This window comes from Eurytemora carolleeae, unplaced genomic scaffold (assembly GCF_000591075.1).
Source record: "Eurytemora carolleeae unplaced genomic scaffold, Eaff_2.0 scaffold1416, whole genome shotgun sequence".
NCBI lineage: Eukaryota > Metazoa > Arthropoda > Copepoda > Calanoida > Temoridae > Eurytemora > Eurytemora carolleeae.
The window spans coordinates 19776-36876 of NW_019397302.1; positions in this window are offsets into that span (position 1 = coordinate 19776).

The window sequence follows — 17101 nt, forward strand, 5'->3', positions numbered from 1 at the left end:
TTTAAGGCTTGTTGGTTTTACTCAGCAATTACTTAATCAATTGAAGGGATTTGTAAATTGAGTAAACGATAGGAAATTTTGAAATATAAAAGAAAAATTCTGTTTTCGAGCATTAGAGCTTTCTAATCGTTCGCTAAAAGAAAGACATGTTTATGTAAGAAGTAATGGATTTAGCTATTATTTCCAAACTAAAAAAGGAATTTAAAAATTTGAATCCAAAAAAGCATTTGAATCGATGGTGAGCTTATTTAAATTTCATTCAGAAACTGAAGAATTGAGTATTTGTCACAAACTCAAATTTTCTAATCCCTATATCTTTGCAACATGATGGTTTACCTTTGACGTTTCCAAGAGATAATATGATTTGACAGAATTCGTAGCTAGGAATATCTTAGGTCTACGACATCAGGTTGCAGAGATATAAAGAAACGCGAATTAGAGTTTGTGGTAAAGACTCACTATCTGGGCAAGAAATGAACCTTTGTAAGTCCTTTAAGCAAATAGTGCACTGTCCCTTGTAAATGTTAAATTATAGGTGATATACTGAAATATATAGCGCATTGTTTCGTGGCTAACCACGGGCTTAACTCAACCTCACCACAACATTTATTCTATACACCCATTAAACTCTCATTTGTTTGAATCTAAATCTTAATCCAGATTCTAGATAATCTTTTATATTTGCAAAGTATTTTTGGAGGAAATGCAAAGGTAAATGCAAAAACAAATTCATGGGCAGCGCAGCGCAGGGCACTTTAGCCAAAATCACAAAGTACACTTCTGTATGCCGAGTCCATTAGCGACTGATCCAATCAGGGTTCAGTCATGTGTTTGTTGTCTATTCTGAACCATTATGAATAGTATGGCGGTAACATCTATCTTTCTATCTCATTATCCAATTAGAGATATGAATCCTTCAATCAGCGCTATCAGTAAATGGAAATATTTACTTCTACAGAAACTATAGTGTATAATACCAAGCTCAGGTAAACTGTGGGAGTAACTCAATGAATAATAAAATAAATCTGGGCAACGCCGGGTTCTCCAGCTAGTTATCTATATTGCACATCAAATATATATTCATTATTTATATCTATCTATTAATCTATCTAGGTATCTATATAGAACACTAAGGTTGGAAATATACCTATCTATCAAATATAGAAGGATATGTGGAGAAATATATGTCAGGGACGGTATAAGGGTGTAGGACAATTAACACGAAAAAAAAATAAAAATTAAAAAAAATTAGAATTTTAATTTCATATTTTTTCCTTTAATCAAAGGTTATTTTTGAAGTGATATTTTTCAACAATAAAAAAGTACAGTTGTGTTTTGTACGTTTCTCTTGTTTAAAATACTGTAAGCCAAGAGTTGGGGCATCATATTTGTAAACAAACAATATTTTTTGTAACAAACTAATTTTTTCGTGAACAATGGTGTCGTTCATATAAAAAACGATCGAAAGACAAACGATTGGATCGTTTAGGGCAATGAAAAAAAATACTGAACTATACGAACGATTTTATTGAACTAGCGATTTTACTGAAAGCAAGAGCTTATTAAACGAACGATTTTACTGAACAATCGTTCAGTCAGAAAAAAGAACAAAATAGATGAAATATGAGCGAAAATTTTGAAAACGAAAGAAATTATTTTTTAACGATTTAAAAAAACCGAACGAATTGAGTCGTTCACGCGGAACAATACGTGAAAGAAATGGAAATAAACGCCACCATCTCTATTGAGGCGGTGGGATATGTTTTGTTTTTAATTTAACTAAAAGCAAGACTTGAGTCCAATGGTCGTCTTCTTCTTCCACAGTTGTATGGTTCTACTCTGTATTATTTAAATCTGAGATTTGGCAACAAAATAAATGAAGTTTTCATTGGTTTGTATAATTTGGAGAGTAAAGTACGTGATTATGTCATCAAAATTATGTTAAAACGGTTATATGTGATTTTATATATATATGTTTAATATTTATATTTAACTTTTATCTCTCTCTCTCTGTCTGGGTCTTTCTTTGATTGTTTGTAAAAAATAAATGTCTGAAAAGGTTCAACCGATTGGGCCCAACATATATTGTAAACCTAAAAGAATTGGTTAACAGCAAATCAAAATTTATGAAATTTTTTACAAAAATTTTGATTTAAAAAACTCATAAATTCACAAATGAAAACAATAAAATCCGCGAAAAAAAAATATTTAACTTTACTGACCCTGCATACCTTGAGACGTAAAATCTATCTTGCAACAAATAAATAGATTCTGCATTCTGTTTACATTTGAAAACCGGAGATTATCATTCAGAAAATACCCAGCAAAGGGTTAAACTTGCATTCTAATTTTCAATTTATTTGAACTGCAATATCTTTCTTTCTTTCTTTCTTTCTTTCATTTTGTCTTTCTTTCTTTATTTCTTTCTTTCTTTTTATCCTTCTTTTTTCTACTTTCTTATCTATTTATCTATCCATCTATATGTATATATCTATCAATCTATCTATCTATCTTTCTTTCTATCTATATATCTATCTATCTATAATTAATAATGATATCTCCCGCATTATCTTGCAGTCTTGCATCCATAATTTTGATTTTATTATCAATTAATAATATCGCAGTAATATTGCAGATAATATTGAACTCACGGAGAGAGGAGTAACTACTGACTTTACAATGGAACTAGACAATAAAACAATTTACCTAAAACTGTTTTCATTTTTAAAATTGTTTTCTTTCTAGAACGTCATTTTTGCATAACGTCGTCATTTATTTACCCTTTTTTGCCTCCTATTAAATCATTCATTTATTCACTTTTCCTCCAATATATCTAAATACATTTTTATTCATTCATTCATTTATTAATCTCTTTTTAGTATTCAACACATTCATCTCTTTTTATTATTCAACACATTCTTTAACTCATTATTATTCATTCATTTATTCATCTTTTAAGGGAGTGACTGGTTGAATTCAATATATAGTATTGTGGACTCATTTTTTAGGATTCATTTGAGACATATAAAACGTTACTACGACGTATATTTACTGAGTTTGAGTGCAAAGTTGGCATTTAAAATCATGATTTTGGATGTTTCCAGAATCGGTTTTTTTATTATTAAATAACTTAGACAAAAAATCGAAACAAAATTCAACAGTAAACTAATTAGCTGTTTAGGAACAGATTAAGAAAATAAAAATAAAATCTTATATCACTGAAAATAAGTAATCTTATTCAATTAGTATTTTCTATAATCTCTCATTATTCACAAAAATTGTCTAGAATTTTAATTGAAAAGACGAAATTTTAAGAATTTGTAAAAATCTCCGAATAAATTCACAGAAAATAAGAAATTTAATATAATGATGAAAACGAAATAATTGATTCCAACTTTGATTTATTGGCAATTTCTTTTAAGAAATATGTTCCTAAACATTTAATTAGTTTACTGTATAATTTTACTGTATTTGCTGTCGTCGTTAATAATTTAAAAAAAAAACGATTCTGAATGCTTACCCACCCAAATTCATGATGTTAAACGTCGACTTTGCGCTCAAACTCAGTAATTTCACATCGTGGAAACATTTTATATGTCTTCAATGAATCTTTAAAAATTTGTTCACAATTCTGCATACTCAGTTCAACCACCTTACGTTGCCGGTCACTCCCTTTAATTATTAATTAATTCATATTTTCAATTTTCATATTCTCCCCTCTATTCAGAAATCATTAATTCATTTCAATATATTTCCTCCATCCTCCAATCTTTAATCATGTTCAATAATTTATTTATCAATATATTTTCCTATTCCTTCCTTCATCCTCCAATCTTTAAACATATTCATTAATTTATTCATTAATTCATTTTCCTATTTCAACCTCCATCCTCCAATCTTTTATCATGTTCATCAATTAATTCATCCATTCATTTTCCTATTCATCCTATCTTTAAACATATTCATCAATCAATGCATTAAATCATTTTCCTGTTCCTCCCTCCATTCTCCAATCCTTTTAGCATTTTAATCAACTAATTCATCAATTCAATCGGCAATATCTTCCCTCCTCCCTAACAACCCATCCATATTTATTGTAAAGACTTTTCTACATCATTCAACTTAATGTCGTGACTTTGCGTGAGACCAAAGACACAATACATCCTCACTATCTATCCATCTATCTATTACTCGATCTATCTATATAATCTATTTATCTAGCTTCTCAAACTTTCCATCAATCTATGTATTTCAATTCATCTATCTATTACTCGATCTATCTATCTAATCTATTTATCTAGCTTTTCAAACTTTCCGTCAATCTATGTAGTATGTATATCGATCTATCTATCTAATCTATTTATCTAGCTTTTCAAACTTTCCGTCAATCTATGTTGTATGTATATCGATCTATCTATCTAATCTATTTATCTAGCTTTTCAAACTTTCCGTCAATCTATGTAGTATGTATATCGATCTATCTATCGATCTATCTATCGATCTATCTATCGATCTATCTATCAATCTATCTATCAATCTATCTATCGATCTATCTATCGATCTATCTATCGATCTATCTATCGATCTATCTATCGATCTATCGATCTATCTATCGATCTATCTATCGATCTATCTCTCGATCTATCTTTCGATCTATCTATCGATCTATTTATCTATCAATCTATTGATTTATCTATCAATCTATTGATTTATCTATGTATCTGTATTTTCATCTATCTATATATCGCTTTATCGATATATTTCTCTATCTTCTTATCTAACTGTCTATCGGGTTGTTCTTGTATTTATGGGCATTATGTAATAATCAATCTATTGATGTATAATTACCCAAACCATATCCTGAACCTTAAAAACATTTATCATCAATAATACCTCCCCTCCCCTTCCATATTCCTTATTTAAATATGCTACTGATTAACATACAGATGTAACCCAGAACAAGGCAAAATCTGTATTAAACCTTTTAATCAAAATACGTAGCTAAGTAATTTTTTATTTTTCTCAAAAATTATCATTTTGAAAACTCAAGAATCAGGGATTTGAAAAGGACAAATTTAGAATATATATGTTTAATTTCTTAAAGGGGCTTCTGACATAATTTGGAGTGATCCACATTTAAAGAGCGGCATATCTCATTCACAGTGGTACCCTTTAAACAGCTCTATATGAGAAACAATTAGGAAGAAGTTAAAAAAAATTTAACAACAAGTTGAATTCTTGCAATTTCATTCATTGTTTCTGCCTGCTTGGTAAGAGAAACCGCAATTGAAAATAACCAATTATCAGAAAGAAATAAGTATGACTCATGTATTCTTGAAGGGCTTAAGATGTAACTAGGACATGCTACTTTCTAAATGAAAAGTCACTAAAACTCAATGTAAACTTTTTTTTAACCTAATTTGCTATTTCGCATTTGCATCTTTCTTCTTTCCCGAGCTTGGGGTTAATAGCAATCCTAGTAAACACGCAATATTTACGCTAATCAATCCATCATGTTTTCAGTTTACGCCTCCCGTTACCCATACAGAAAGTCTCAAAAAAATAGTATGTATTGTAAAACTCAAGTCCGTATAGCTAGGAGGGGAGGGTACACAGGGGCATGTACTCCTCACCCCTTCTTCTCAAGGGCGGGGGCACATCAGGGGCACAATATCGGAGCCGAAAAAAAAGAGAAGAAAAAGGTGAAAAAAAGGAAAAAGAGAAAGAAAGAAATAAAAGAAAAAGAAGCGGCAATAAATCTAGCATTTATTTTAATGGATGAGTTTAATTTTGTTCTATTTTATTTTAAAAGTTTGACACCTTTCTTAACGTAAATCGATTTTACCAGAATAGTTTTGTATTTGTATGCTAAAGGAAAGGATTTAACCTTTTTATTTTGTTCCTTTGTTTTTATAATGAATGTTCATTTTTTAACGTACATCATTTGCAAAGAACAAAAATACAAAATCAAAACTTTATTTTCGGAAAATCAACCTCATGTCCTCCTTATCCCGCTCCCACCACCTCATTATAATTCCTAATTCTTTTTCATGGACTAATGTATTTTTTGATGGTCAAAGAAAGACAATTAAACACAATTTAATTGATCCAAACTCAATCAGTTTTATTATGATTCTATGATCAAGCCGGCAATAATTGATCAAGAGGGGAATATTAGACTTAATCAACTTTTCAAATAAAACTGGTCTGTCAAACATACCCCATACAAACATAGGTTCACCCAACCCAAGAAGGATGAAACGTCGGAGATGCAAATTTTCTGTGTTTTTTTTTTAGATTTCGAACATCTTAAAAAATAAAATTTGTTGGGTGCAATGGATTTGATTTGAGTCTCTGCACTGGTGCAAACTTCATGTATATGAAACTATCAAAATAAATAGTTTAAAACATCGGAGGTATACAGACTTTAGGTTGTGAAGATAAATCGGAGTTAGTGGCAAAGACTCAATTTTGTTCTACATTTTTATAAGTAAGCTTGAAACAGGATTCTGCAAGATTCTTTAAAAATACATTTTTTTTTATACGATAAAATATTTATTCCACGTCCACAACAGTACTCTTAAAAAATATATATTAACTATAACTAAAGAAGATATGTTTTGTTTTTCTTTCTCATAAAGAGTATTCTGACATTTTTTGTCTTTGCTGAATAAATTCGCATTATTGAATCGGACTAAATTCTAAATAGTAAACATTATTGAATTAGAGTCGTTACGATAAAATGGAGGGTCAATTAAAATCAAAACTGAATTTAGATCGTATCGGAACTTGTTTATTTTTCAATATCTTGATCCGGATCCGGGTCCAGTGAGCTAATATCTGGATCCGGATCCGGGTCCAGTGAGCTAATTGTTTATCCATGAATTGTTTATGCTTCTGATTTGCCTGGTGAAAAATAAACCCAATTTTTGTTTTCAAATCATTTCAGTAATAATGTTTTTATTACTGCTTTTATGAAATTGCATTAAAATTTCTGTTATTCAATTTTCCTCATAACAAGCTGTTATTCACTGATTTGCCTTATGCAAAATAAGCCTGATTTAATTTTTCAAATCGGAACAGTAAAATCGTGTTATTACCACTTGTATGGCATTGCATTCATATTTTAATTTTCCTTAGCAGAATAAAACTAAAAATTTTAAGAAAAATGTACAAATACAATCATTACTAAAAATTATTTTCATAAGAATTTAAGTATATGCCCNAATATATTATTAAACCAACACTTTTCACTGTTTTGCCTGCAGTGAAAAATAAACCCAATTTTGTTTTTTTGATTCTGTTTTTTTTTTTAATTAGATTAAATTATTATTGTAATTCATATTTTTTTCACTCAGAGTAATCAATTTATATCTTTTTAATAGATAGAAATTTCTATCAACACACTAGCATTAGGAACAGAATGATAGGCATAAATGCAATCAAAACATGAAGATATGTAGTTATCTTTAAATTATGATTCTTGAAGGAATTTATATACAATTTTACTCAAGTAAACTAATGAATTAATAGCAATAGAGCTAACTTCAACCCTGTTTATCCTGCTGTCCAGTTTACTGACTGGGCTGCCTNCCCACTATTTTCGTATTGTGATACAAATCTTTAACATTTGATACGTTTTTTAAAAGCCTTTTTTAATTATTTGCAAAAAAGGGCAAATTTGCAAAAATCCAAATATTTATTGCAAAATCTAGATCTTAAGAGAAAAAGGTGCAAAAAAAAATACTCAAATTTCAATAAATTATACATTTTTTAAAAGCCCTAGACCTGCGAATTTAAATGTGCAAAAACATTTGCAAAAATTTTAAAACCTAAATGTTAGAAAAGCCAGAAAATGTTTGTTTCCTAGCTCAAATACTTTTTGAGTTAGAGCAAAAAAACGACAGGGGAGGTCAAATTGCCCCCCCCCCCCCTAGGCTAAATAGGTTTAAATATACAAAACATGTGATTGCGAAAAAAAAGACTAATTGCTACACAACATTTATGACATATTTTGAAATTTTCTACAACACTTATGTTTTAGATAGCCTTTAGTTTCGGCGACTTTAAAATAATATTTTTCATTTTTGTTTAAAATCAATCAATTTTAATGAAAAATGTTTATTTTAAACAAAAATAATACCATACTTGTTTCTTAATTGTACAACAATAATGAAACATATCATAGGCAACGTTTTTTCAAAAATCTTTTTTAAGCTGGATTTAGATTTGGACAATAAATATTTGGATTTGAAATATAAAGTTTTGGCCACCAACTCTAATTTGACTATGATTTGAACCTTAAAATTGTCCAATAATAAATTCTGTTCGATCGGATAGTGATCTTCATTCCAAATACAAAAACTGAAAGGAATTGAGTTTTTGTCACAAACTCTAATTTTCTAGTTACTATATCTCTGCAACCCGATGTCGTAGAGCTTTGATATTTCAAACTAAACATTTTGTTAGATCAAATAGTCTAAGTTTAACATTTGGTTGCATAGATATAGCAATTAGGAAATTTTGGTTTGCGGCAAACACTCAATCCCTTTATTTGCTAAAACCGGTGACCAAAACAGATTTTTTAGAATTCGACAAGTTTCCGAAATTCCTTTTTTTCTGTAATTCATTTGTTTTCAACGAATATTTTAACTTTTCGGATTCATCATTTAAAATAAACGAGGTTATAGTGTACAGAGTGATGATGTACGCTAATCAACGAGGTTATAGTGTACAGAGTGATGATGTACGCTAATCAACGAGGTTATAGTGTACAGAGTGATGATGTACGCTAATCCTTTACTAATTGTATAGGCCATCAACTATACCGAGAGCGTACTACATATTTGTTTATTATAAGTTGATTCTGGTCTAACCTATAGTATATCATTATTAGTAAACAAAGTGTATAGTACAGGTAACTGAGCACAAAGGTAGGAAACTATCATCCCCCTGTTTGAGACAGATATTTGTTACCTAAATTGGTATATTTTGAGTCTAGACATAATTTATTTGTCTCTTGCAGTCTTAAAGTTTGTACGATCCTTATTTTCCGTTTTAAAAAGTTATTTTTTGAAGTTTTGGTCAAAAGGCCAGAAAATGAGTCTTTATAAATTTTGAAACAGAAATTAGAGTATTTGCCACCAACTCTGATTTTCTAGTCCCCGTACTTTTCCACACCCAATGTCGTTGATATTAAATATTTCAAACTTTGACTTCTATTAGATCAAATAATCTAAATTTGAAATATCAAAGGTGTGCACCATCAGATTTTGAGATTGTGGCAAAAACTTAGTTCCTTTGTGAGAATACATTTTTTTGTCTGTAAAGCTTAATCTTTCTTGAATTGTTAACTGTTCAGCGTTTAACCCTATTCCTGCTGGGGGGGGGTCAATTTGACCCCCCCCTGTAGTTTTTTTTACATAACTCTAAAAGTATTGGTCTGAGGCTGTTGAAATTTTCTGACTTTTCCTACATACCCAAAACCCTCCCTTTAGGCCTAAAACCAGACTTTAATACTAACTGTCTGAGTCCTAAGGCACACTGCCTGAATGACTGCTTTTTCCTGTAGCAAACTAAATCTTTGTTTTGACCCACTTCCACTTGTCAGATTTTGATAAAATTACCCCCCCCAGCATATCCTGGTTTTCAAGTACCATAGCAGAGATATGGTTAAGATTAATATGTGTTCATCTTAGTATATTTTGATCAAGTTTTTTCCCATTGTATCATTAAACTCTTATAAGTAATAATCATGGTTTGATTATTTTAAAAAATCATTTTAAAATTCATTTTGATCTCTCTGATTGTGAATATTTGTTAACCACCTCAAATCAAGCAATTTTGACTGATTTATTGATTTATTGTTTACCTTCATGAAAAATAATTTACTTCCTGAGGTTTAGTTCAGTCTAATTTCATTCTGATTCTGAACTCCAAGATGAATACATCACTTCTAGTTCTCTTCTTCCTCTCAACATGCATCGCATACACCCTATCTTCGTGCTGCAAGGAGAAGGTTCGGTGGTAGGGGATTATATCAGTACAAGGATGACGACTTTTTTACTTAAATTTTAACTGTTATCATGTTTTGTTTATTCATAATGTTTAAAAGATTAATATAAATCAAAAGTTATTTTCATTATTTTAATATAATCGCCTACCACCATAGAAAATAACTGATTATTCGCCTCTAATTTAGTTATCCTTATATCTTAAAAATCTGATGATGTAGTCACATGAAATTCAAATTTATGAATTCTGCTATCTAATAAATTGCAAACACTTAGAAACAAACATTAAGTTTTAAAAATATTGTAAAAAATCATTGTTGGGGAAGAATTTTTTTTATCTTAGTTTTTAAGTCGTTTAAATATTCCCTGGGATTTTCAACTTTTCTCGAAGTAATTTTTTTCTCAAATCCTGAGATGGAATTTAAAGAATTTAAGCCGCGGTTTAAATCCGCCAAAACCCGGTTTGAATTAAGCGCCGGTTTAAATCTTGAAACATTTGATACAATTTTAAGTGGAACCAACCATATTTAAACCGCGGCTTAAATTTAAACCGCCGCTCAAATTCTTTAAATTCGACCACTGGACGGATTAATAATTTAAATCTGGTTAATTTGATTTGATTTTACAAATTACATTGATCATAACTCATTTGCTTGCCGACTGATTGATTATAATTTTGTTGTTGTTAATTTTCCATATATTCTTTGCTGTTATGTAATTTTTTTTTACAATTTAAACGTTGTTAACCCATTGTATAATACATGCCTTGTTGTTAAAATAGGAGGTGTATGGTGGAGATGGTGATACCAGATGTGGAATCTATGTACTAAAACAATTTAACGCCAATGCTGCTTCAGTCTGCGAAGATCCGTGCATCTATACAAAGAAGAACGATCATTCAGGTTTGTATATGTTCTATTTATATAAAGTATTAATCTCTGTTGTCAGTTTTTTCCAATCATTACCTTGGACGATTTTCCTAAAATGTTGGGGAGCAATGTTCTTTGCTTAGTTTACAGATTCTAACTTGAGTAGGCTCACTTTTATAGGTAAAGATTACTCTCTAGGCAAAGCTGGGTTCCCAAGCTAGTTCTTCATCCTTTGAAATAAATTTATAAAAAGAATTCGTAACCTCAAGTCTCCCAGCACTTAGTTTTAGCTAGAAAATAAGGATATCAACGTCATCCTTGATCAGACTTACCACTCTATAGATGGAGGTTGACTTGAGATTACACATACAATCCTACAATACTGTTACTTGTTCTACAATCCTACAATACTGTTACATGTTCTACAATCCTACAATATTGTTACTTGTTCTACAATCCTACACTACTGTTACTTGTGCTACAATCCTACAATATTGTAACTTGTTCTACAATCCTACAATACTGTTACTTGTTCTACAATCCTACAATACTGTTACTTGTTTGTGAAGCATACATTTAAGTTCTGATAGCAAGCTTGTGGCAAAAATTTCAAAAACTTTTTTATAACATATTTTTCTATTTCTAGGTGCATTGTTCTGTTTTGGTAAGGGGGATCTTCCTTCTACATGTATAGGTGAGCTAAAATATTCATATTTCTATCTATTTAATTTGGGGTAGTTTCAATTTTTGTACACCAAAATGCAGGAAAGAAACCTATAGAGTCATCCCATCCGACCATTTAATTGTACCGACTTGTCTGTTTATGTAATTGTACCGACTTGTCTGTTTATGTAATTGTACCGACTTGTCTGTTTATTTAATTGTACCGACTTGTCTGTTTATTTAATTGTACCGACTTGTCTGTTTATGTAATTGTACCGACTTGTCTGTTTATGTAATTGTACCCTTTCGCCTTCCTATGCATTTGTACAGGCGCGCCGTAATATTCATGTAATTATACTGCCCCAACTGTGATTTTACTGGTCTATCTGATTATTAATTGTACGGGTCTGCCTGTTCTTGTAATTGGACCTTACGCCTGAACAGGAAGTTATTCTGGTAAATGTAAATGTACCGGACGCTGTTCATTCAATTTTTTTCTTCCATATTTTCATGTACATAATGCATAGCTGCCCAAATATTTAGAAAATTGCACTGGCTGCCTTTAATGCAATTGTATCAGAACTCCTAATTATGTAGTTGCTCCAGCCTGCACTATTCATTTAAAATTTTGATGGAAGCAAATGCAATGCGTAATTTCGCGAGAGAAAAAAGTATGCATTTTATCTCTTTTGAGAAAATAGGCAATTTCCTTCAAAAACGAAGTTTTCTCAATTTTTCGCATTTTTCCCACGAAAGCTATGCGAAAAATGCGAAATTTTGGCGATACAAAAATGTTCCCGAAATTTTTCCAATTACCTGGAATGAAACAGTCTGGGGTTTTAATAAACATGAAGTTTATAAACATTTAATAAAATTTAATTGTTTCAGATCCTACACATGATTAACTGGTCCCTAAGCCGCCTACCCTGCAAGGTCAAGTTTCAGCCGCAGCAGGTCATCTTCAACCTGCTTAAGAGATTATTCAAAACATTCTCTGAAACGTTTTAATTATGTGATTTTCAATCAAATTTTCCAAAAAAAATTAACTGTATTAATTGGCCTTAATATCTCTAATAAATTGTTTACAGCATATTTATTTTTTGTAATGACAATGATAATGACAATGATAATGACAATGATAATGACAATGATAATGAGTTGAGATAAAGTTGAGAATGATAAATCTATTTATTTTCACTTTTTAATAGAACAATGCTTCATTAGGCAATATAAGAAGTAGCGAATAGGAGTATTTAAAGAACCTCAGAGGTATCATCTAGAAGTATTTCAAGAATCAAAGAAGTAGAATCTTGGAGTAATTAAAGAATTGAACCTTTAGACTGGGCTTAAAATATGCAGATATCTATATCTTTTATCTGACAATGAATCATGTTTTTCGCGGTTTTTATTTTAAAGGATTTCGGATTTATTCAGTGAGGATAAAAGAAAGAAAAAGGCAAGAAGTTGTTTAGTTTCAATTTGAAATGTTTGGTAAAAAATTAAAATCTAAAAATGATTTTTATTTTTTATGGAAAGAGTCTTTGCCACAATATCAAATATTGGAATGCCTATATCTTTGCAACCTGATGATGTGAACCTATAACATTATCAAATTATTTGATAAAACAAATTTCATAGTTTGAAATATCTAAGGGATCTAGGCGGTGCTCAGTTATAAGGATTACAAAATCTAAGATTGTGGCTCAATTCCTTTTATGAGAATTCTTATTAAAATACCTTATTTACAGATTTAAACGGAAACGATCTATGACTTTTTATATTTATCCCTGAGCAAAAACTGACATGTCCCCGGGCTGATGAATTCGCTTGTCTACAGATGCAAATCATCCCATATTTTGGCAGAGATGGTTCTATGCAAATTTATCATTCAATAAAAAAGGTGGCAATCTAACTAAACATGAGGACTTCTTGCCAAAATAAGATAGATTTAAATTCATGTCATCAAACCAAATGAACTGCTTATCTTTATGTCAAGATGCATATTTTACAATGTGCAATTGTAATGAGACTGTTCTCTATTTTCCAGAGTCTACAACTAAAGAACGAAAAGTTTTGACTTAAATTTTAAGTTCATGGTTAAATGTCACTTCTGACTTAATTTAAACCTGAACTTTAACCGTGAGGTTAAATATTTAACCCTGTGGTTAAATATTTAACTCGCCGAAATCGACGAGTTAAAACTTTAACACAGGGTTAAAATCTTGAAATCCCGCAATCCCTATTTGTCTATTCAGCGGTAAGCGACATTCAACTAATTACGATATATTTAAAAGTAAAAACCTTGATTTAATAAATTTCACGTTTTAGATTATTTAATGTTTGGACTTACACCCAAAATACGGTTGTAACTAGAAATATGTTTTGTTTTCCGTTACGTAAGTAATTTAAAATTTAAAAAACAGCTGATTACCGATAGTTAGTTACGTAAAATTTCTCCGTAAATCCTTTTCTCTGATTGGTTCATATTTTTCCCTAGAAATTCAAATTTAAAATTGAGAAGGTTTAATATTTAAGTAGCTACTCATTATTTTACAGAACTTTTAACCTCGAACTTAAAATTCGCGCTTTCTTTAGTTCTGGACTCAGGTGAACCTACCTCAGGTCATGCTACGAAAAAGTAGTAGAAGTATAAATTGAAGTCAAAAATTATAGAAATCCGATGTATAGAAATCGTTTTTGTAAAACATTGGAGATTATTGTCGTTATTTTTATTCTTTTAACATACATTAGACATTACATTAAGACACTATACAACTTACTGGATTTATATGTACATTTGTACTGATCTCTATTGTGGTTAAGGTCCCCCCAGATTTTATTATGTACTAACAACATGAATGCATGATTATATAATTACATAAAATTGTGTGTTACTATTAAAGGGAGTGACCGGCTATGTAAGGTAGTTGAACTGAGTATGCTGTGTTGTGGAAAGCTTCTTTCGGATTCATTTGAGACATATTAAACTTTTTAAAGATCTGTAAATCCTGAATTTGAGTGCAAATTCGATGTTCAAAACTCCTACTCCTACTCCTATTTAATTTCTCAAAAATATAAAAAATGTTCTCCCGGAAAATACGCCTTGTTGCTATACGTAACGATTTCTATACATTGAAGAAAGCAATGTTCGATTTACATCGTTACCCTTTACAGCTTTGTCTGATCAAGAGTTGTTTTTTTGTTTCTTTAACCAGTTTATTTTTATTTGCGGGTTCTCTGTAAACGTGATTTGCGCATTTCTTGCCTATAAGAAGTAAATAGAGAAAGTATCAAAATTAAAACATTTTCAAGTCAGAAAACCAACGTTTGATCAGAATAAGATTTCAAGGGTACCGTTGCCATCTTTGCATGGAGGGTCACTTGAAATTACGCTTACAGCCTCTTTAAGCTACGCGTGTTACGGCTGTTTCAAAACTAAGAACATTGTCAAAATTAAGAACATTGTGGGTCAAAATATCGAACATTTTGTTCAAAATTAAGAACATTCTGTTCAAAATTGCGAACAGAATGATAAAAATCTCAAAAAAATTTTAGATATACAAATCAGTCTGTTCCAAAATGTGTACAAAATCTAAATGTTTGGGAAGTTTAATATTTAAAAAAAAAATTAAGTTTATGCAATATGCATAGATTAATAACTCACTATATATTAATCATATTTCGCATATAGTTTTTATCCTAAGTAGCCAAGGGGCTGGCTTGAAAAATGTAAGTCATTAGGCACACTTTCCGCAGGCCTGCTTAATAGCCTAGCATATATACCTTGCAACTTTTTATACTGCGTTAATTAGAAATATATTTAACCAGTATATACTACATACACATATATAAGAACATTTACTTAAAGAGACTGTACACTGAATTTAAAGTGTCTCTTCATTTAAAAGACTGATATCCTGGATTCACAACGGTACCCATGAAGCCTTTATTTGAGAAACTAATCGTCGTTTTCTCATCTTAAAAAGCATCAAATTCTGTAAATTACACGTTTTTTGTCTCAACTTTGCTTCACGAAATCCGCAAGTATCGGGTTGTCCACAAAGGAAGAGACTTCAGAGACGACTTTATAGAATCTTTCAGTCTTAATTCTTGCACTCAGGGTTTATGTAGTTGTAAAATTGTTTCTTTCTAAACTGTATATTTTTTTATATAACATTAAATGACTTTATTAAAAACAGAAGACTAAATTTAACCACCCTAATATCCTATTATCCTATTATCCTATTATCCTATTATCCTATTATCACATTTTATAAGTCTAAAGTTGTCATTAAAGGCTCTTTCTGTGTGGATACTGAGTATCCTCGTTTCTTAGCAGAAACCCCATAAATATATCAATTCTCATTTTTCAGAATTTAAAAACGAGGCAACGTTTTGAAGGGTCGCTGAAAATTATGTCCCTGCAAACGGGGGTGCTGAACCCCCGACCCCCTCCTCCTTTTTTTATCCACATTGTTAGGAAGAATTTAAAACCTCGATTTAGTAATTACGGGTTTTGTTTACCAAATTTTGAACAAAATTACAAAAACATCTCAAACGGTTTTTAATGCTGCGAAAAACCGTTTGATATTTTTAAGACTAATTTTTTTTCTAACCTTGACAGCCAAGACTTTTACCTTTAGAAGTAGATTGATTAAGTCTCCTTTAAGCCTTAATAAGGATTATAGTTTTGCTTCCTTTTGGACATATGAATGTAATTATATTGTTTTTTCTACACATGGCCTCAAAGGTTTGTGTATTTGATAAATTATATATTTTTGTTATGCATACTTACTTACCCTAATTGAGGACAGCTCCTACCTACCTAACTCGCCCNTATTACTTAAGGTCGAGCTCTCTTAAATTAATACTCAAGGTCTAAATCAATATGGAATGTAAAACAATTTGACCTTTTTATAAATTCATGTATTTCATTTCAAGTATAGTTTATGTAGCAAGGATCCCCGCTCACCCCTCCCAACAATTATCAATTAATAATTTAAACATTATTGATTAGGCATAACCTTATAACCTCGAAACTGAAAAATTGGAAAATGGGGTTTAAAAGAAGTTATTTTAACCAATTCATTTAAAGGGGGGTTTGTACCCGATTAACAATGATTTGTCCAGGATCAAATATGAATTATTACCTTTTTCTAAAACTGTTTATTTTTGAATGAGGTTTCTCTCTTAAAGAGACTTTCTTGCTTAAGAAACAATGTAGAAATAAGCAGAATTAAATGCATGTCAAGCCAGGAAAACTAAGCTATCTTCCACAGTATTGATCAGATAAGGTTTCAAGCCAGGAAAACTAAACTATCTACCACAGTATTGATCAGATAAAGTTTCAAGTCAGGAAAACTAAGCTATCTACCACAGTATTGATCAGATAAAGGTTTCAAGCCAGGAAAACTAAACTATCTACCACAGTATTGATCAGATAAAGGTTTTTAGCCAGGAAAGCTAAGCTATCTATTACAGTATTGATCAGATAAAGGTTGTAAGTCAGGAAAACTTAGCTATCTACCAGAGTATTGATCAGATAAAGGTTTCAAG